Below are 22,081 nucleotides of genomic sequence, written 5' to 3'. Positions count from 1 at the left end.
ACACTTGTAACTGTGACAGGGAAGGTGGCCCCTCTCAGCTCAGCGCCCATAGCAGCTGCACCCCCTGCACCTATGGTAGCTACACCCCTGTATATAACACATCTAACTGTGACAGGGAAGGTGGCCCCTCTCAGCTCTGGGCCCCATAGCAGCTGCACCCCCTGCACCTATGGTAACTACACCCCTGTATATAACACATGTAACTGTGACAGGGAAGGTGGCCCCTTTCAGCTCTGGGCCCCATAGCAGCTGCACCCCCTGCACCTATGGTAACTACACCCCTGTATATAACACATGTAACTGTGACAGGGAAGGTGGCCCCTCTCAGCTCTGGGCCCCATAGCAGCTGCACCCTCTGCACCTATGGTAGCTACACCCTGTATATAACACATGTAACTGTGACAGGGAAGGTGGCCCCTCTCAGCTATGGGCCTCATAGCAGCTGCACTCCCTGCACCTATGGTAGCTACACCCCTGTATATAACACATGTAACTGTGACAGGGAAGGTGGCCCCTCTCAGCTCTGGGCCCCATAGCAGGTGCACTCCCTGCACCTATGGCAGCTACACCCCTGTATATAACACATGTAACTGTGACAGGGAAGGTGGCCCCTCTCAGCTCAGCGCCCATAGCAGCTGCACCCCCTGCACCTATGGTAGCTACACCCCTGTATATAACACATGTAACTGTGACAGGGAAGGTGGCCCCTCTCAGCTCTGGGCCCCATAGCAGCTGCACCCCCTGCACCTATGGTAACTACACCCCTGTATATAACACATGTAACTGTGACAGGGAAGGTGGCCCCTCTCAGCTCTGGGCCCCATAGCAGCTGCACCCCCTGCACCTATGGTAACTACACCCCTGTATATAACACATGTAACTGTGACAGGGAAGGTGGCCCCTTTCAGCTCTGGGCCCATAGCAGCTGCACCCCCTGCACCTATGGTAACTACACCCCTGTGTATAACACATGTAACTGTGACAGGGAAGGTGGCCCCTCTCAGCTCTGGGCCCCATAGCAGCTGCACCCTCTGCACCTATGGTAGCTACACCCTGTATATAACACATGTAACTGTGACAGGGAAGGTGGCCCCTCTCAGCTATGGGCCTCATAGCAGCTGCACTCCCTGCACCTATGGTAGCTACACCCCTGTATATAACACATGTAACTGTGACAGGGAAGGTGGCCCCTCTCAGCTCTGGGCCCCATAGCAGGTGCACTCCCTGCACCTATGGTAGCTACACCCCTGTATATAACACATGTAACTGTGACAGGGAAGGTGGCCCCTCTCAGCTCAGCGCCCATAGCAGCTGCACCCCCTGCACCTATGGTAGCTACACCCCTGTATATAACACATCTAACTGTGACAGGGAAGGTGGCCCCTCTCAGCTCTGGGCCCCATAGCAGCTGCACCCCCTGCACCTATGGTAACTACACCCCTGTATATAACACATGTAACTGTGACAGGGAAGGTGGCCCCTCTCAGCTCTGGGCCCCATAGCAGCTGCACCCCCTGCACCTATGGTAACTACACCCCTGTATATAACACATGTAACTGTGACAGGGAAGGTGGCCCCTTTCAGCTCTGGGCCCATAGCAGCTGCACCCCCTGCACCTATGGTAACTACACCCCTGTGTATAACACATGTAACTGTGACAGGGAAGGTGGCCCCTCTCAGCTCTGGGCCCCATAGCAGCTGCACCCTCTGCACCTATGGTAGCTACACCCTGTATATAACACATGTAACTGTGACAGGGAAGGTGGCCCCTCTCAGCTATGGGCCTCATAGCAGCTGCACTCCCTGCACCTATGGTAGCTACACCCCTGTATATAACACATGTAACTGTGACAGGGAAGGTGGCCCCTCTCAGCTCTGGGCCCCATAGCAGGTGCACTCCCTGCACCTATGGTAGCTACACCCCTGTATATAACACATGTAACTGTGACAGGGAAGGTGGCCCCTCTCAGCTCAGCGCCCATAGCAGCTGCACTCCCTGCACCTATGGTAGCTACACCCCTGTATATAACACATGTAACTGTGACAGGGAAGGGGGCCCCTCTCAGCTCTGGGTCCCATAGCAGCTGCACCCCCTGCACCTGGAATCGGTACATCTATCAGAATGAACTTAGGTCTACAGTCATTAGGTCGACCCCACTAGGTCGATTGGCAGGTAGGTCGACCTGATTTAAGGTCGACATGGGCCAAGGTCGACATGACTTAAGGTCGAATTTGCATAAAGGTTGACATGAGGAAGGTCGACTGGTCATAAGGTCGACATGGGTTTTCACTGTTTTTTGATCCGAATGTCGACACAGTCGACATGGACACAGTTGGCAATGAGAATCGGACCCTCGCATCGCTCGCTTTGCTCGCAATGCTTCGGGCATGGTGGCTCGCTTCGCTCGCCACAGCTTTAATAACCTCCTCCACGCCCTAGTGGATGGTAGGGCATGAAATACCGCCTGTCGGCACATGTCGCTCAAAAAACAGTGAAAAACCCCATGTCGACCTTATGACCAGTCGACCTTCCTCATGTCGACCTTTATGCAAATTCGACCTTAAGTCATGTCGACCTTGGCCCATGTTGACCTTAAATCAGGTAGACCGTCCTGCCAGTCGACCTAGTGGGGTCGACCTAATGACTGTAGACCTAAGTTCATTCTAATAGATGACCGCTTCCCCTGCACCTATGGTAGTTACTCCATTGTGAGTAACACATGTAACTGTGAAGGTGGCCCCTGTCATATCTCTCAACTTATTGACCATCAACATATGCACTGTTGACAAGGACCACATACCATATTAATGACTTAGCTCCCTTAGCTTACTTGGATGAACATCATCCAGGTCCGGCTCTTGGTTTGTCTCAGTCAAGTTTGGGTATAACTACACCTTGTTCTGATGACAGAGGATAGGTTGTTGCTACTTAAGCTATTTCCTTGTTTTGTTTTTATTTATTTTTGAATACTGATGAAAATACTTCTGGATAGTTTTTTAGGTTGTCCAATTCATATTTTTTAAACCCAATATTATTATTATTATTTTTTTTTCTTTTTCCTTCTATAATTTTCACCTTTATAATTTAAACTGTTAAGTAAGAATTAATATGTTTGTAATGCAGTTTACAATTTTAAGAACATGTATTTAAAACATAGTTTATTGCAACACTTGTGTCACTTCATTATTTTTTGTACAAAAAATAAGATTGAGTTAAAAATTTTATGGCACAATGTACTTTCTATAATTTGTACTATGTAAAATTTTGATTGACATTGTCCATTTTTATTGTATGTATTTCTTGATTTTCTTGTATATTGTAAATTGTAAATCAAAAAAAGATCATCTGAATAAAATATATTGATTAAAATTTTTTTTTAAAATGTGCTGACTGCAAAACTCCAATTACAGCTTCAATCTTTGCTAACTTGATTCCCTTTTACATATAGTATTTTACTACATTACTCATTCTTCCATTATTCATTTTCCATTTTAAATCATTTTGAAAAATCTATTTTTTCCAGTTAACATCTTCAGTAACAACAGGGGGCAAGATGTAATAATGGTGTGCGATTTTTGTCCGAAAATTGCAAATGTAATAGGGTGCATTGTTTTAGACAAAGTCGGAATTCGTATGCGATTTAGCTTTTGAAAGCCACTATAATGTAGCGGAGATGACGACACGGTGACGTCACCGGATCTTCATCTCCTCTACAGCGTGGCTGCTGTAGCAGCTGTGAGAAGCTAGTGAGCAGTGGAAGAGAGGTGAGTATGTGTGATTCTGAACTTGGGTTGTTATTAAAAGTATACTACTCTGAGTGTCTGCCTCTTTCTTTACACATTTTTTTACAGGTGAACTACAAGGCTCAGTGGACACATTAATGCCCCCCATGGTAGTTCTCCTGTGTCCACTGCTCTGGGATGGACAGCCCCAGGCTTGAGCCCTGGACAGGACTCCCCCACAGACCCCATCCAGGACTGATTTGCCATGGTGCGCATGGTACAGATCGACGATCTTGTACAAAATGTGTCCCCCGACTGTGGCATGACACTGGTGGCTGTTGGATCCCGGTGCTGGTTCCAAAATACAGGGGATCCCCAGTTTCTTTGTCCCCTGTATTTTTAAAACCAGGACTGATCCAAGAGCCTGGTGTTGGTTTCTTAAATACAGGGGACCCCTACACATTTTTTCCCCTGTATTTGTTAGGTTGTGGATGTGAACCCGTAGCTGTGACTGCTGTTCAGAATGGCCACAGCGGACCCTAAACTGACACTACCTCTGTTGCCTTCCCCAGTGCCCGTCAAAGAACCTGCAAAGCTAGATTTCGCCTATAACAGCCACACCCCAACTCCGGTGCCGCCAGGTCTTAATTAAGGACAAAGCACTAGCAGGACACAGATAAATACAAACTGAAAACTAGCTGAGGCTAATAAAGAACCAAGGGATAAGAATTTAAGCAAGTGACACCGCCGCACAAGGAGGGTCTAACCAGATGCAGGAGCGACCCAGACACTAACCCAAAACATAAGAGATGTCTAGATCGCAAAACATAACTAAATACCAGCAACTCCGTTGCAAGAATAAACAGCATCAAAATATAATAAATAAAAAGACAAGATCTTCCTACAAGGTTTTGGAGACCTGAAGATTAGTACTCATGACACCTGAGAAGGAAAGTAGCGCCGGAGACCAGATGGAAATACACTGCATACGCAGGCAGAAAGTGTGGATTCAAAACTCCTGGAACCTGGACCAAGCAGACCAGAGACCAAGATAACCTAGGAGCTATCACCGGCGGGGCTGCATTGGCCTGAATCTTTTAAAAAGACCTAGACGGCTGATCAAATGATACCTAGTCAGACCATCCCGAAGAATCCTAATTACTGCAGCTTCATCTAGATGCTCTAAACCCGGTGTCTTGGGAACTGCCAGAAGCGGTAACTCCCGCAGTCGTCTGGTGTCTCTGGTTGCTGGGCGAATGGCTGAACTAGGACGTCTGGGAGCGGACATGACGTTATCAGCAGGATCTGTGATTGACCGGCGAGTGGCCAAGTCTGACTGCACGGGAGCGGAAGAGATGCCTAGCGACTGCCGGTAGCTGGAGCATCTTATTCCTAACAGTGTTTTTTAAACCAGGACCAGTTCAATGAACCTAGGTCTGGTTTGCTCAGGAGGGGGGGACCCCACGCCGTTTTTTTTATTTTAATTCTCACTTTAACACATTTTTTTGGACAGAACCATGCACAGATCTCACTGATCTGTGCATGGTTCTGTCAAACTCGTCTGCCGGAACCTGGTTTATTTGTTTTGCAATTTTTGGTAATGTTTACCAAAAATTGCACCCTAATACATTTGTGAGTTGTATACTTTATAACGAGAAAACATTTGGATACAAAGTGTGACAAAAAATCGACATGTCGAAATGTGCAAATTTTACGGCAAAAAGTTAGATTTTTACTACAATTCGTATCCTATTACATGTGCGATTTTTGGAAAACTTGCGAATTCGGACATTTTTGACCAACAATCACACATGTAAAAAAATCACACCTTATTACATTTAGCCCAGTTGGTCTATAAATCAGAGAAATATTATTGCCATATGATATATTTGCGCCAGTATTTCTTTATAATGTGTTTGATATGTTCCTACTCTCTATTACAGTCTAAGTACTGTAGGAATGTATCAAACACATTATATATAGTTTTTTGTAGAAAATGTTTTATTGAACTGAAATCAAATATTTTCCCATTGTGATCAGGTGTGGATGGAAAGGTCTATGATTAAAGCCGGATTATGGAATACATAAAGATGGGCTGATGGATGGGATGCTGGCAGTTAGTATAATTACACCAGCATCCCAATAGAGGAAATCCAGGCAGGGGACTGGTAAGTATTTTTACCTACTCCCTGCCCCCAACCCTAACTTTTCCATCCTACACCCCAACGCATACCGTCCCTCCACCGCAGCATAGTGGCGAACAATAACATTCTTACACCAAACTGTTACCCTCCTGCCCCATACCCTAAACCTTACACTCACCTCCTTTCTAAGCGCCTAATGCTCTCCTATAGCCTAACACTAACGGCCTGATTCAGCTGACGCACCGCTGTTTGCTGAGTGATCTTGCTGAGCACTCTGAGCAATCTAGCATCGTTCAGAAGGCTCAGCAAATCTCCCCGTGTGTCTAAGTAACCCTCGGGGATGTCAGGACGTCCGTCAAACATACGCTGTTGCCGGGACCAGCGAAACTTGGCTAACACGTCCTCATTTTCTGCAGCAGTCCAATCCATACCCCAAAGTAATTAGACCAAAATCTCTCAGAACGCTCCCCTTAGCAGCTTCACCTCTTATCCAATCTTATGCATACCTCTTATCCCGCTGCCACTGGAACCTCCTCTGCACCAGTCACAAAAGTGTGTGGTCTGGGGTCATTTTTTTAAATGAATTAGAGATGGGTCGTTCGCGAACGAAGCAAATCTTTGAGACGGATCCCATTCAAGAACGACTGAGCCACCGATCCCAAAAAGGTGATCCGTCGTTCTTTTACTTTCAGTTTCGTTTTTAATTACAATGCATTTTCCTGATCTCAGTACTGCCACCTGTGGCAGCTGAGATGTACTGACTCCGGAGACTGAGTTCAGTGCTGCTACTGCAAGTAAAATAAAGAATAATAAGCCTGCTGCTGCTAGGGATGGCCATCGGTGCAGACTCCATCGATGGCGATTCTGCACCCAGCCATCGATCAGTGTTTTACTTGGTTATGTATGTTCTTATTTGTTCAGATCAATGTTTTTTTTTTTTTTTTTTTTAAGTAAAAAATAATGGGAATAAATGATTATAAGACAAAGTATGCTTCGTTATTCACAAATTACCCCTTCTTTCAAAGTGAACCGTTGATCAGCCTAAAAGATACGGATCTTTTCACTGACTGATCTGCTGGAGCCCAGCTTTCGCTAGTGACCCGTTTTGCCCATCTCTAAAATGAATAACACAATTTGTACCCAGCACTTCGCTTTACAATGCCGGTAATCGGGGCATTGTAGAGAGGGGTTGGGGCTGTGGGGATGCATGTGAGCATCCACGCCCCGTCACATGATGCCACTCCCCCTCCTGCACCAACCTGGTTAAATGTCGGTAATAATATATTTCCTATGCTGAGATGACCTGACAAAATAGGCTAGGACAAATTGTGTGACGAATACATAGAGACACTATTTGCAGTTTATGTAATTAACGGCTATTTATGGCCCATTTTACGACCTTGACTGTACATCGAATTGCAGTGAAGGTCACCGGGTATTTCGGCCATTGAAGGAGAATGAGAATACATATTTCTCCAGCCGCACAGCATATAAATGCCAGGTCCGTCTGCCTCCTGCTGATCCAAATTACCTTCTTTTAGGAAATATAAATGCATTGTTATTCAATTGATTTAGTGAAAATATATAGGGCAGTGGGGAAAATAGGCATTTATGGAGGAAAAAGATGAATAATGAGTTTACAAAAGTGGACCTGTCACCTGCATATAAATGCGCACTGGTTTCTTTTATACCATCGTTTAGGGATTTGTTCACACAAGTTCACTGCATTAGAAATTGAAAGAATTGTATTAACACTTTCTTTCCCCTACAAAAAAAAAGCCCAGAGATGAGGAGGATTCGCATTACTGGAGCATACCTCCCAACTGTTTTTCATCACAACACTCTACAAGGGGGGTGTGGCCTTGCAAAAAAGGGGGCATGGCTTTGCAGAAATGTATGTAGTCGCGAGGCCACACCCCTATTTCACTACTGTGCTGAGAGAGCAGCTGCCCATGCCCCCAGCCCCTCTCTCATAGTGCATGGCGTCTATTCCTCTCTGGTCAGCAAAGCAGAGCAGTGAGTTTCAGGTGGGACTCCCAGCTGCCCCCCCCCCCCCTTACTGTGGGACACAACACATTTACAATACAATTTCTTGAATATCATCCTGCTCCCAATGTATGATGATTCATGTTTGTAAGTAAAGCAAAAAAGAAAGAAGTTTAGTGTCTAGAACAAACCACATTTCAATGCAAGGGGAACACATATATTCAGATTTTTATTTCTGTGCAGGGTAAATACTGGCTGCTTTTGCATGGAGTCCACAAAAGTCAGATAGCTTTATTTTCACACAGATATTTTTTCAAACTGAAATCTAAATTGCTAGGGGGTATATTAACTTAATATGGGAGTTCTATTGAAGATGGGGTGTTGCCCGTAGGTAGGGTGACCAACTCATCCAATCAGATTCGGCAGCACTGCTCGCTGTCACAGCGAGCAGAAAGCATTGAATATACCTCTATATATATAGGTAATTTTTGATCAACTAACATGCTCATTGGATTTATGTGATCTGTGTTTTTATAGAAGAACAGTGATTATATTTCATAGTTAAAACTTTAAAAACCTGTTGTAGTTGCTTTATATCTGTACTATAGGCCTAATTCAGACCCGCCCACTAGGCAGCGTACACTCGCTGCCTAGCAACCCTATGACCATAGCCCTTTCCATTACAAGGTATATCATACAATTACACAAGTGTCATATATGAACTGAACTCTTGTATGTCTCACTTCCAATAGTGTTACCTTCAAAGTGCACCCAACATGGCTGCCTCATCTGGTATGTTTGGGGAATGGGATAAAAAATACATGGACCTAACAGTTTTGTTGGGATCCTACTCTGACCTTTAGGATGCGGCAATCGCCCCATTTTGTATCATCTCTTTTAGGGGTAACCTATTACACCCAGGGTAATCCTACGCATTGCAAACAAGATGGCCGCCTCACCTGGTACCTTGTTAGTGTGGAATACACAACCCATGGAAGTTATTGGCCAAAATGCCTGCATCAATCCTACATCACAGTTACTCTTCGCTCTAGGTTTTCTTTTCACGTCTGTGTGGCTTGTGTTCTGCTGTATTACTTAAACTTCTGTTTTATATACATTGTTTTTGATGTCTGTAAAGCGCCTTGAGCCCTGTTGGAGAAATTTGTCATATAAATAAAAATTTGTATTATTATTTAAATGTTTTCCCGGAGCTGTGAATATGGTTTATTCATCATGTGACAAATCCAAAGAATTACAATTGTAAAACATGTTATTATCAGTCCCAAGCAGACTTTTGTTTTTTATAATAATAACAGAACCCTGGATCTATTTTGCAGCACGCGTTTAATTCAAACCATTATTTAAATGACCGAGAGAATCTCGCTTTCATACGATTAAAGTCAGATTTAAGTTAACGTCACTTTCAGGCAGAGGAGGCTCCAAAGGGCAGGCTGCAGCACTGTTCAAAATTCAAATAGGGGAGCCACACCCACTACAACCAACTGCCAATCCAAACTGACTCACTGGCAGTTGGTGTGGCTCCTCTACTTGAATTTTGAATGTGTTGCTACCCCTCCTCTGGAGCCTCCACTGGTTACAGGTTTGAATGTGTTATGCGCTGCTCGGATTTTCCAACCATTCAGTGTGCCCCGAGCTGATTAAGAGCTTGAACAACATGGAAAACTCCCAGGTAGTAGATTAATCTTTGTGAACCTCGCAGCTGAGACTTCAATAAAACTGCTTGACTTTATATCACAGATAAAAGTAATTTGAATTACATTATTTATTTATCTGCTAAGCAAAATATAAAGAAGATGTAAACAGGCCAGTAATGTGGATACCGAGGTGTGGTTTGCACTCTTTAGTCGCTAAGACTGTTCAACACCCTAAGACAGGAATTGTCAACCTTTTTCAACTCACGGCACACCAGACAAGATTTAAAAAATTGCCACATGCATCATTATTCCCAGAGGCGTAGCTATCATGCAGCAGCCCCTGCGGCTGCTTGGGGGAGCAAGCGCCAGCAGGCGCCAGCGCACTGATATGTGGGTGTCACTGTGGCTGAGCTGAGCCGCGCTGGGCTGGCAAACGTCTCCTCCTCTCAGGCTGATCTCGCGGCAATTACAACCTGAGAGGAGAGAATCACAATGCAGCCAATCTGCAGCGCTGCGCTCCCTACCCACTGCGCTGATTGACAGATCAGCTCCTCAGTCCTGGCTTGCACACTGACAGCCAGCTCCGTCTCCTCCTTGTCAGCTGCTTTAGTCCTGGGAGTCCCAGCACGGCAGGCAGAAGCTCCACCTCCCAGCTCAAGAGGAGGCAGCTGCTTGCAGAGCAGTAAGGGATTCTTTGGGGACATGTGTGTTCAGGGCCACCATTCTCCTAATTGCCATCCTTGATTAAAAAAAGAGCAAAGAATAGATGGAGTTGACACAGTGTCCCAGCAGGGGGTGGGACTTCCCAGCACGTAGTAGTGAGTACAGCCTGCACTCTGACATGGCAGTTAGGAGCTGCCAGTGCCACAAATCTGTAAGGTACTATGTACTGTATGTGTCTGTACATGTCTGTGTTTTGGCATAACTATGTATTGTATGTGTCTGTGCATGTTTGTTTTGGCATACCTATGTATTGCATACTGTACCTCCCAACTGTCACGATTTTAGAGGGACAGTCCCGATTTTCGGGTCCTGTCCCGCTGTCCCACCCGCGGCAGGCATTGTCCCGCTGCGGGGGGTGGCAGTTGGGAGACCCCCCAATCTAGTAGAATAGACGCTGTGCGCATGCGCACAGCGTCTATTCTAGTATGAAAATGAGGTCATGGCTAATTAGCATAAGCCGCACCCTCATTTGCATACGCCCCACCCCCTTTTCGGGCGCTCACGCGGGTTCGCCGCGCGAGTGTCCCTATTTCTTCAGATCAAAAGTTGGGAGGTATGGTATTGTATGTGTCTGTGCATGTACTGTATGTCAGCATATTAACTATGTATTGTATGGGTCTGTGCATGTTTTGTGTCGGCATAACTTTGTACTGTATGTGTCTCTGCATGTATGTGTCGGCATAACTATGTACTGTGTGTCTATGCATGCATGTTTGTGTCGGTGGTTAACTATGTACTTACTGTATGTGTCTGTGCATGTATTTGTCGGCATAACTATGTACTTTGTGTGTCTATGTGCATATACAGTATATGTCAGCATTATGTGTCTACATACATGTGTTAGTGTAAATATGTACTGTATGTGTCTCTGTGCATAGGGAGGTGGTTAACATCCCTTCAGACCAAAGTATACAGGGTGGTTTATATATATAAATAAAGGGGGGGGGGGGGCGCCAAAAACTATTTTGGCAGGGGGGAGCAAAATTTATAGTTCCGCCACTGATTATTCCTCCCCTTTGTATGTAACCCTTCCTTTCAAAATGGGCTTGCATGTTACCCCTTCTCCTTATGGGATATACAGGGCCTGGAAACTGCTAGGCAGCTAATGGATTGTGAGACTTGAAAACCGTTACAGTTTGCACAGGCCGTGGAGAAATTCCCAATGCTAGAACCCTTCCCCATGGCGTACCTACAAGCCCGACACTACGTAGCTAGCCTTTCCAGGACACTTTCTCTGAAGGATTATAATAACCCACTGAATACTTTATTGGCGACACCAAACTCCACCTTCAAGGCAATTTCTGCGCATTACCTCTTCCTCCATGTCCCCATTAATTACGAGACCCAGCAAACAGGATTAGCACAATGGAAAAGCCAAGTGGTTCCAAAAGGGCGGAAATATTCCACTGTTTTTGGGACTGCCCAATTATAAGGGGGTTTTGGATCCAGGTTTGGAGATTTTTCACTCAACATCTAGTAAATTGCCTACCCCTGACACCCGAATGGGCAATATTCGGTATAACACCAGACCGCACTCTAATAGCATCGGGAGTAAAAAAATTGCTAATAATAGTATCCGCGGCTGCAAAAAAATACATCCTCCAATTATGGATACAGCCCACAGCCCCCCCCCCATTTTCAATGTTTTTGGATAAATTGTCCCATATTTTTAGAATGGAGTGGCTTGAGGCTTCATTACAAAAATAAAAATTTACGGAGAAATTCTTTGAAACGTGGGAAAGCTACATAGAGACTCTGTCAGATTCTATGAAGGAACAAATATGGAAGTGTTTCAAGAACATCTTGTGGTATGAAACATGACTGTGTGCTCAGGGCCCCCCAATATCACTTGCTGTACTTCTCTAGTCGGGACTGGGAAGAATATAGATGCAAATCCAGGAATATTTCACTAATTTCCCTTTTACGCATTCTGTTGATTGTTTATAACAAAAGACACTGCTGTGAAATGTCTGTAACAACTTGTTTATTCTTTTTATGTAAAAAAAATTGTGATGACTACAGATTGTGATCTATACAATGGAAATGTATTCACGATGCACATTTATTGTATGTAATGCTTCAATAAAAGAAAAATATTGTAAAAAAAAAAAATTGCTAAGTGCACCATCGGACTCCCACAGGGAAAAAAAAACATTTGCCCCACAGGGAAAAAAAAAACAAATAGGTCCCTTTATAAAAACAATAATAACACTGGTCCCCACAGGTAGTAAAAATAAAATACATTGGCTATCACATAAAAAAATAAAATAATCAATCGCATTGTCCCCCCATAGTGCACAAAAAATAAAGCATACTGACCCCCAGAAGAACACAGTACAGTCTGTGCCAGGATCATCTGCTTGCAGAACACAGGTGAGACCTTATGCCAATGCCAACAGTTTTCAGTGTGTATTGCCCCGGGAAGGGGGGGGGGATTTAAAAATGTCCTCATATGAAAACCATACCAGTCACTGCCTAGCTGCCATTATGTTCTTCTAGGGAGCTAGTGGGTACAATATAACACCAGGAGATCCGAGCACACCTCATGTGACATTTTTTTGGGCACCATGCCAGAGGTCACCGTGAAGAGGAAGGGGTCCATCCGGAGGCTGCATATGGGGCCCCCTCCTCAGTTAAAATGCTCCTGTAAGCTAAAATCAAATAATTGACCCGACTGGTTACAAACTATAACTTCCCACTCATAAACCCTAACCTAACCTCCTCCTCCCACAGCCTAACCTCCCCATCCCATAGCCTAACCCTAACCTCCCCATTCCTCAGCCTAACCGTTACCCACTCATCCTGCATCCTCACCCTAACCCCCCATCCCACAGCCTAACCCTAACCTCCCTATCCCACAGCCTAACCCTAACCTGCCCATCCTACAGCCTAACCTCCTCCACCCACAGCCTAACCTTTACCCTTTCATCCTGCAGCCTAACCCTAACCCCTCCATCCCGCAGCCTAACCCTAACCCCTCCATCCCGTAGCCTAACCCTAACCTCCTCTTCCCACAGCCTAACCCTACACCCCTCCATCCCGCAGCCTAATCCTAACCTCCCCATCCCTCAGCCTAACCCCAACCTCCTCCATCCCGCAGCCTAACCCTAACCTCCCCATCCCGCAGCCTAACCCTAACCTCCTCTTCCCACAGCCTAACCCTACACCCCTCCATCCCACAGCCTAACCTCCCCATCCCGCAACCTAACCCTAACCTCCCCATCCTACAGCCTAACCTCCTCCCACAGCCTAACCCTAATCACTCCTCGCAATCTAACCTTTACCCTTTCATCCTGCAGCCTAACCCCTCCATCCCGCAGCCTAACCCTAACTTCCCCATCCCGCAGCCTAACCCTAACCTCCTCTTCCCACAGTTTAACCCTAAACTCCTCCTCCCACAGCCTAACCCTAAACTCCTCCTCCCACAGCCTAACCCTAACCTCCTCATCCCGCCGCCTAACCCTTACCCTCTCATCCTGAAGACTAACCATAACCTCCTCTTCCGCAGCCTAACCCTAACCTCCTCATCCCGCCGCCTAACCCTTACCCTCTCATCCTGAAGACTAACCATAACCTCCTCTTCCGCAGCCTAACCTTAACCTCCTCCACCCGCAGTCTAACCCTTCCTCCCCATCCTGCAGCCTAACCCTAACTTTCCCATCCTGCAGCCTGACCCTAACCTCCCACAGCCTAATCTTCCTATCCCGCAGTCTAAAGCAGCCCATACACGCTGCGATGCGGGCTGTGTGTTCTGTGCTTGCACAACGCATGCACAGGCAATGTGATCCGTGCTTGTTAAGCACGGAACGCACGCCCGTATCGGGGCGTGTATGTGTAATACCCAGGTAATGCAAGGGTTAATACCATATAGTTTTATCATGCAAAGCTAGGTCTATTTCCTGTGCACTGATTGGGAGAAGTTTGGGGATCAGGCAGTGAACACATGCAAGCCTCCTGCAGAGGGGGAAGACAGGAAGTGTAGTTAGAAAGTAGCAGATTCAGCACAAGTTTGGAGTGAAGGAGAAGGTGCATGGATGATTGCTGGGGCCATGGAATGGCTAACTGTCATTTCCATGGTCCCCAGCTTTGGAAACAGCAGTCATGAGTTGCACCCCTTCTATGGAGAGAGCAGCAGCACATGTGGGTGCTTTCCTGCAGAGTAACATGAGGAGAATGCAGCCCCTCACAGCACATGTGGGGAGTGCTGCCAGTCCCAGCAAGGCACCTGACAGATAGAGAGATCGCAGTGTGAGAGCAGCAGTACACAGAGTCCAGTGAGAGGGTGATGCCCACCTGTAGAGGTGCCCTAGAAAAGTGCCAGGTGTGAGTCTCAGGAGAGGACGTATCTGGGTGAGTGGTCGAAGCCACGCGGCATGCTGAGTAGCCCCCCATTGACAAGAGTCCTTGTTATGTATGAGAGAGACAGTAACCTGTGATGTGTAGCACTACTGGTCCCAGGATGCCCTGGTATGGACTGCTGTTCGCCATATTTATGCCGCTGCAATTAAGTGACGTGCTGGAGGAGGTGCCTTGATGGAACGGATGTAACCGATATGATTAATGTGCTGGAGGAGATGGAATGATAAGTGACCTGATGCAGAGCCGAATTTCCCATTAGGCACGTGAGGCACCGGCCTAGGGGCGGCACATGTTTGGGGCGGCACTTGGATGCCTGTGATAGTACTGTCAGCCCAAAATGTACCAATAACTGCAAAATATCCACTGTACTGTACTATATTCCAACTTAAATAGAGTGTAAATGGATAGGACATGCAGATACTGCCCCTATAAACTGTCCTACTTAGTAAACATTATTGTTGTGCCTAGGGGCGCCCTCCTCCCTAAATCCGCCCCTGACCTGATGTAACCGTGATGCTTTGTGCTGGAGGAGAGTGTTCAGAAGTTTTCCCTGCTTCTTCCCTGCTATATGTTAAAATAAACTGTTTATTGCTGTTTTATGAGATGGCCTGGCGCCCAATTCTTTCTGGGCTGCACTGACACCTGTAGTCCACTCCCACAATGCAACTGTAATTAAACTCATGATTATTCAGGGGACCCCCTGGTACCTGTGCCTTACCCATGACCAGCCGGAGGAAAGTAAGTGTGATGCACCATAGCCAGTGACTGCAGGTATGCCATACCTAGTGCCAGTGGGGTTTTACATATGGGCAGCATAACCCTGATTTCATCCTTAGTGCCTAACCCTAATTCCATCTTATCCAAACTTATCACCGGGATGTGCCGGATTCTGGCAATAGAGATCCCGCTGTTGGTCTCCTGACTGTGGGTATTTTGACTTGATCCAGTCTGCTTTATACTTAATTGTAATAAGTAATATTCTTATAAGGCGTCTATACATTTATTTGGCTTGAACCTTAGCATACACTTTAAGCTAGCTTAACTAAAGAATAACTCACACTGACACAATAAAGACACGGACACCAAAGCAATTAGATTTAAAGGGCATAGTATATTTATTATGTGGTATGACCCTTCTTCGTAAAGGGCTGGCAATAAGGCGTCACGGCGCCCAGCTCTAGTCACATCAAAAATGGCGGCGACTTAAACGCCCCAACTGACTGATATTAACATGGGGACGACTGAGACGGCCCCATCCGACTAAGGCACAACCTAACGCTGGGAAGTCTCACCACCCCTTCTCTGGCTGGTGTGGACACTCCGCTGACGAAGTGCCCACAGCGCCCCCCCGCAAAGGCAGGACACCCCGCCGTCTTTCCCGGGGGTAGTGCCTCCCAGCGCCCTCTCATGCCACAAGTGACCGCTGGACCGTGACGCCCTACCGCCCCAGTTCTGATAATGGTAAATGTACCAATGAATTGACTATAAATTTGAAATGCCAAAGGCAAGGGAGGGTGGGTGGGGCTGAAGAACTTTTCCAAGAGGAAGCATTTCCTGTAAGGACCTGCCTATATACCCCTCTCCTAAGCTCACGCCCCTAAGCTCTCCCATAGTCTAACCACAAAACTGAAACTAACTTTAGGCAACTAGCAGTCATTAACTCTTTCCTGCCAACCCAAAAAATGTAATCCTCTTAAGTACGCTCTGGCTTAGGCAGCCCTCGCTTTATCTAAGGCGTCTATACATTTATTTGGCTTGAACCTTAGCATACACTTTAAGCTAGCTTAACTAAAGAATAACTCACACTGACACAATAAAGACACGGACACCAAAGCAATTAGATTTAAAGGGCATAGTATATTTATTATGTGGTATGACCCTTCTTCGTAAAGGGCTGGCAATAAGGCGTCACGGCGCCCAGCTCTAGTCACATCAAAAATGGCGGCGACTTAAACGCCCCAACTGACTGATATTAACATGGGGACGACTGAGACGGCCCCATCCGACTAAGGCACAACCTAACGCTGGGAAGTCTCACCACCCCTTCTCTGGCTGGTGTGGACACTCCGCTGACGAAGTGCCCACAGCGCCCCCCCGCAAAGGCAGGACACCCCGCCGTCTTTCCCGGGGGTAGTGCCTCCCAGCGCCCTCTCATGCCACAAGTGACCGCTGGACCGTGACGCCCTACCGCCACCGCCAGGCTCTTAAGAGATTAACTAGATGAGCTCTAAGAGCCGCCGCATGCCACCCGCGAAGACCTACCTAAGTGTCCGTTATCCTAAACTAAAACTGAACTATACCTCAACAAAACCCCCTATCCTTATTGAAGGGGAGCCTGAAAGAAAAAGTTCCTAACCGTTAGAAATTATACATTGCATTGATTAGTATGACAAGGTAAGTTAGTACAATGGACCCAAGTGAAGTCGAAAACTTGATAAAAACCTCTCGTGTGTCCCGGAAGGGGGAGGTGGGCCAAATTGAAATTAATAAGGACCCACGGAGGTAAAAAATGCAAGAAAGTCCTTCACACCCCTGATTCCGGAACACTAGCTGTTCCAAAACCAGCGGGTAAACAGCGTTTTTGGGTCAGCGCCACAGGCGCACTACATCCAAATCTTATCTACCTTAAATAAATCCTAATTGCAGCGGACTTCCATCGTCCCCATTGCCTGAACGGAAGAGTCAGGAAGCCTGCTGGCCGCTGCGCAGGTAGCTGCCCACACAGGCAGTTTCAGCACTAAATATTGCAGCCGCCGCAATGCTTGCGGCGGCGACGCCAAAAGTGGATCAGCACCAAAAACCCAGGATAATATCCAGGGCCTTTTTTGAAGAGCTGGCACTGTCTGAATACCTAGAGGAGGAATTCCGCTTCCCCCTGGCCGATGCGTGAGTGAAGCCTGCACGGAAACCAGTTTCTCTCTTGACAGCACGTGGTGGGGGGGCGTCGGGACTGCATCCAACCCGGCTGACGGCAGGTATCCAGAAGACTCCACCGGATCCTGGGTAACACCTCGGAGGAAACAAAAGAAAATGTTAAACCCTGCTAAAGTCACGAACAAGGTTCCCACAAACGGGGGATGCGCGCGACTAATGAAGGGGGGGGGGGTGTTGCCACAGTAATGTATGCGTGGCACAGCTGGCCAACAACACTATACACTGACATGAGGACCAACCCATACCAATATTGAAAATGCAAGCGCCGGCCCCGCTACCCCCTCATGCTAAGCTAACGCGCCCTCGATCTGAGCTATTTCCAGGAGAGAGGTATAGGCCGGCCGATGGGGCTGTCACCAATATTTTGGGCGTTGCCAAGGCCTGGTGGGGCCCCACATGGATGGTCTTTGAAGTTTGGAAAAACATAGATGGTTTATGGCCGATGTCAACTAGTTTGGACACGATGTGGAAGAGCCAGATGGCTTCCCCCCCATCGATGTCAAGCATAAAATAGTTTTTTGTACCGGCCTTTGCCTTGGCTGCGGAGGGAAGCTCCGAGCAGGCACCTGTGAAGCCCGCACTGCATTCCGTCTACGTGGCAATGGCCGACCATCGATATGTAACACCCATCGGCTGTCATCCACCATCGATGGTCGGTTGCCATTTCCCAATGGTGGCAAGGGCGACGGTGGCCTACCCTGCCCTTTTATAGCATGGTCACAGGTGGGAATTGAATGTCCATGTTGGCTGGGGAGGGGGAGGGGGGTGGGAGTGGGGAAGCGCGGGAAATTGGACGGGCGAAATAGGTGTCCTGGCCACCGGGAGCGTATGCTGCTGGGAGGGGTAAGGCCGCCAGGAGGACGGGCTGGATTGGGACCAGTCCCCCTGCCCGTATCCCTGGGCCGGGTATGGCCCAGGGGTGTGGCAAAATTGGCAAGCACTGGGACTGGGCGGACACCAGCCTGAGCAATCCGGGAGCCAGAGACGCAGGGGCCCCGGCCCAGGTATCCCGCGCCAAGCCCGCTGGGGCCTGGCGTGGAGTGGGGGCTGGCACCACGGTTGCCCGGCAGGGGGCCAGGGCGCGAGGTAGGGGGCCACAAAGTCCGCCACCCCCTGGACCCCGCGGGCAGTGGTGGAGCGGTCACCGGTGCTCATACCCCTGCCGAGGCGGGGGGAGGCACCGGTGAGATAAGCGGTCCCCTTTGTGGGAAGGACGGGTGGGGATACCCGACCCCAGGCCCAGGAGGGGCCTGTACCACAGGAAATTCGCTGCTGGGGTGAAAGGGGGTGCTGGATGGCTGACCCGGCAGGCCCGGCACGGCCCCAACCAGGGCTGAATGAGGCCCCTTATTTTATGGCGGCAGATGGGGGTGGGGGCGGGCCTGGAACGGGGGTACCTGCGGGTGACCGTGCACCCGGGAGCCGCAATCTTGCGTGGCGGCATTAAACGCTGCACCCCCCCCTGACCTGGCACCGGGTGGGAGATTTGCGGAGTGCAGTGGGATGGGGTTGGATCGCCCGCCCGGAGGTGCCGGGGTCGGGCATAGACGCGCGGGCGGAAATGCCGCCCACCGCGTCATAGCCCAGTGCTGACCGGCTGTACAGGGGCACTAGCCACACGTGGATGCCGGCGCCCGGCGGGGACGTAGTAGGGGGACGGAGGAAAGTGGCGGGCGGTAAGAGAGGGCCCGCGGGAGGCACAAGGGAAGGGGCGGGGGGATGGCGCCGCCGCGAGGCAGCAGTGGCTGTGCCGGATCCGGGTGCCCGGATCGGGCCCTGGTAGTATCTGGCAGGGGGGGGGGGGACGACAGCATGCTGTGGGCTACGGAAAGGGTGCGGATTTGGGGGGAGACGGGACATGCTGTAATGAGGTGGGGGGGGGGGGGAGGAGGCACACTATCCCTGGAAGGGAAGGTGGTATCCAGAAAACAGGCAGGGAGGGGGGCCTGAGTGCTGGGGATGGGACACGCTGGATAACAGCACTGCTTGGCCACGGGGATAAATATCAGCTGCACAGGCAGGCACTTAGCTTTGAGGAGAAGCTGCTGGGCTGTGACTGCATGCTGCTGGGCTGTGACTGCAGGCTGCTGGCCTGTGACTGCATGCTGCTGGGCTGTGACTGCATGCTGCTGGGCTGTGACTGCATGCATGCTGCTGGGCTGAAGAACTTTTCCAAGAGGAAGCATTTCCTGTAAGGACCTGCCTATATACCCCTCTCCTAAGCTCACGCCCCTAAGCTCTCCCATAGTCTAACCACAAAACTGAAACTAACTTTAGGCAACTAGCAGTCATTAACTCTTTCCTGCCAACCCAAAAAATGTAATCCTCTTAAGTACGCTCTGGCTTAGGCAGCCCTCGCTTTATCTAAATATCCATGTACTTGCTATGTTGTACTCATGTATTACAGCTGTCCAGAGCTGCGCTACCTTATAAATAAATGATGATACATCAATAATTCAATCATTCTAAGTTGTTGTTTTTGTTCTCCATCAATACTGAACATTATTATTTTTCCATCCTGTTCTATAAAATGTATTTTCTGGGAGAATGCTGCTATTTGAAGGCACAACACTTGAATTAAATTAATCCTGGACTAAATCAGCCACTTATTATGACTTTGAATGTCCTTTATTTTAGTATAGTGAAGGCCAGCAATAACACAGAGCTTGCTAGAGAAACTATAACACTGCTGATTATAATGCTACCTATGGGGGAAGCCTAGCCAGCAATACATTTACAGTAGTTCACTGAACTGCATACAATCCTCTGCGCCAGGTGGCAGTGGACAATAAGATGGGGTGAACACTGGGTTCCAGGTAGGATGAAGATGAAGAGAAAATAGGAAATCAGATGCAGGTGACATGCCAGATCAGGGCAGTCAGGTGGGCCAAGGTCAGTACCAGAAGGGAACATCAGTAATCAAGAAGCAGAATCAGAAACAAGAGGAGGTAACAGTCCAAGACCAGGAGCAGGAAGAAACAAAATAAGATGATAATAGAATGTCCATTGGCGTAATAATGGCACTGCAGCCCAGGCGATGGCTTGGGGGAGCCGTCGCTGTGGGTTCATATGGTCTCTGCAGATTCCAATGGGTCTGGCAGTCCATAAGGAATCCGGCTGAAATGTCCCTCCAAAAATGGCCACCGCTTTGGAGAAGACAGAGGCTAGAGGTCCTACTGGGTAGCGTATACTGCTGGGACAAGTGAAGATGTTGCCAATAGGAACCAATCAGATTCAAGATCCTATCACTTATCAAGTACAATCTACACCATGATTGATAGAATCAAATTGATCGCTAAGGGCAACATCAATTGTTCACTTTAGAAGGTTAGAAAAATCTCCCCAGCATAATTTTCCAAAAGAATGACCAGCTGTTCTCAGCCACCCCTAATTTAGCCATTTACATTTATTCCTCTATACAGATCATTTTACCAACCAAACCAACATATACTTTTCCCATGCTTCCTGTCAATGTCATCATTATCTCCGATACCTGTTTTATAGATAAACTGGTTCACTTGCACCTGCGTTTGCTGGAGGTAATAGGACTTTGGGTACTTGTGAGTTATCCGGGCGTCCGATTTTTTGATTGTATGCCTTAAGTTAAGGCATACAATCAGATGCGATGCGATGCGATATCGCATCGCATCGCATCGCATGCGACCATCGGATGCGATGACCCGATTTTTCCATAGGAATCAATGTTAAAATGATTCCTATGGAAAAAGGGGTCCTTTTCATACCCCTACTATCCAAGTGGGCATGGAGTTGGATATAAACCTGTGGCGAGCGTAGCGAGCCACCGAGCCCGAAGCGTGGCGAGCGAAGCGAGCCCCGCGAGGGGACGGTATTCCGTGTCCCCTCGCGGGGCTCGCTACGCTCACCACGCTTCGGGCTCGGTGGCTCGCTACGCTCGCCACAGGTTTATATCCAACTCCATGCCCACTTGGATAGTAGGGGTATGAAAAGGACCCTTTTTCCCATTGAATTCCATGTTAAAATGGACTCAGTCCATTTTAACATTGATTCCTATGGAAAAATCGGGTCATCGCATCGCATCGCATCGCATCCGATGGTCGCATGCGATGCGATGCGATGTCCCGATCCGACCCGATTTAAAAATCGGACGCCCGGATAACTCACAAGTACCGGACTTTGAGACTACATTCTGAAGAGTAAATTGCAGAGGTTCTGTAGGGAAAATGACATGTACAATTCCTAAGAAAGGTTTGGCAGTGTCAGTGTGGGGTGTCTTTCAGGAGCTCATCCTAGAATTGGGACAAGGAGGAGGCGATGAAGGCTGTCTGCCTCATGTTCTGTATTTCACAGGTAAATGGGAGAAAAAGCTTCAAAATCAGACAATTTAGTAGCAGTGAAAGTATTAGATAGGAGATATAACCAGGGCCGGTGCAAGGCACCGGAGCGCCCCAGGCGAGTCGGGGTGGGGGCGCCCCGGTGCCGGGGGGTGTACCTGTCCTGCGGCTGTGTATATAAAGCTTGCGGCGGCAGCAATGGGGGTCCCTGCAGTCAAGAAATAACGAGCGCTATCTGCCTGGC

This window comes from Crinia signifera, chromosome 2 (assembly GCF_055691185.1).
Source record: "Crinia signifera chromosome 2, ASM5569118v1, whole genome shotgun sequence".
NCBI classification, from domain to species: domain Eukaryota; kingdom Metazoa; phylum Chordata; class Amphibia; order Anura; family Myobatrachidae; genus Crinia; species Crinia signifera.
The sequence above is the reverse complement of the archived record's forward strand: the minus strand, read 5'-3'. Positions refer to the sequence as shown.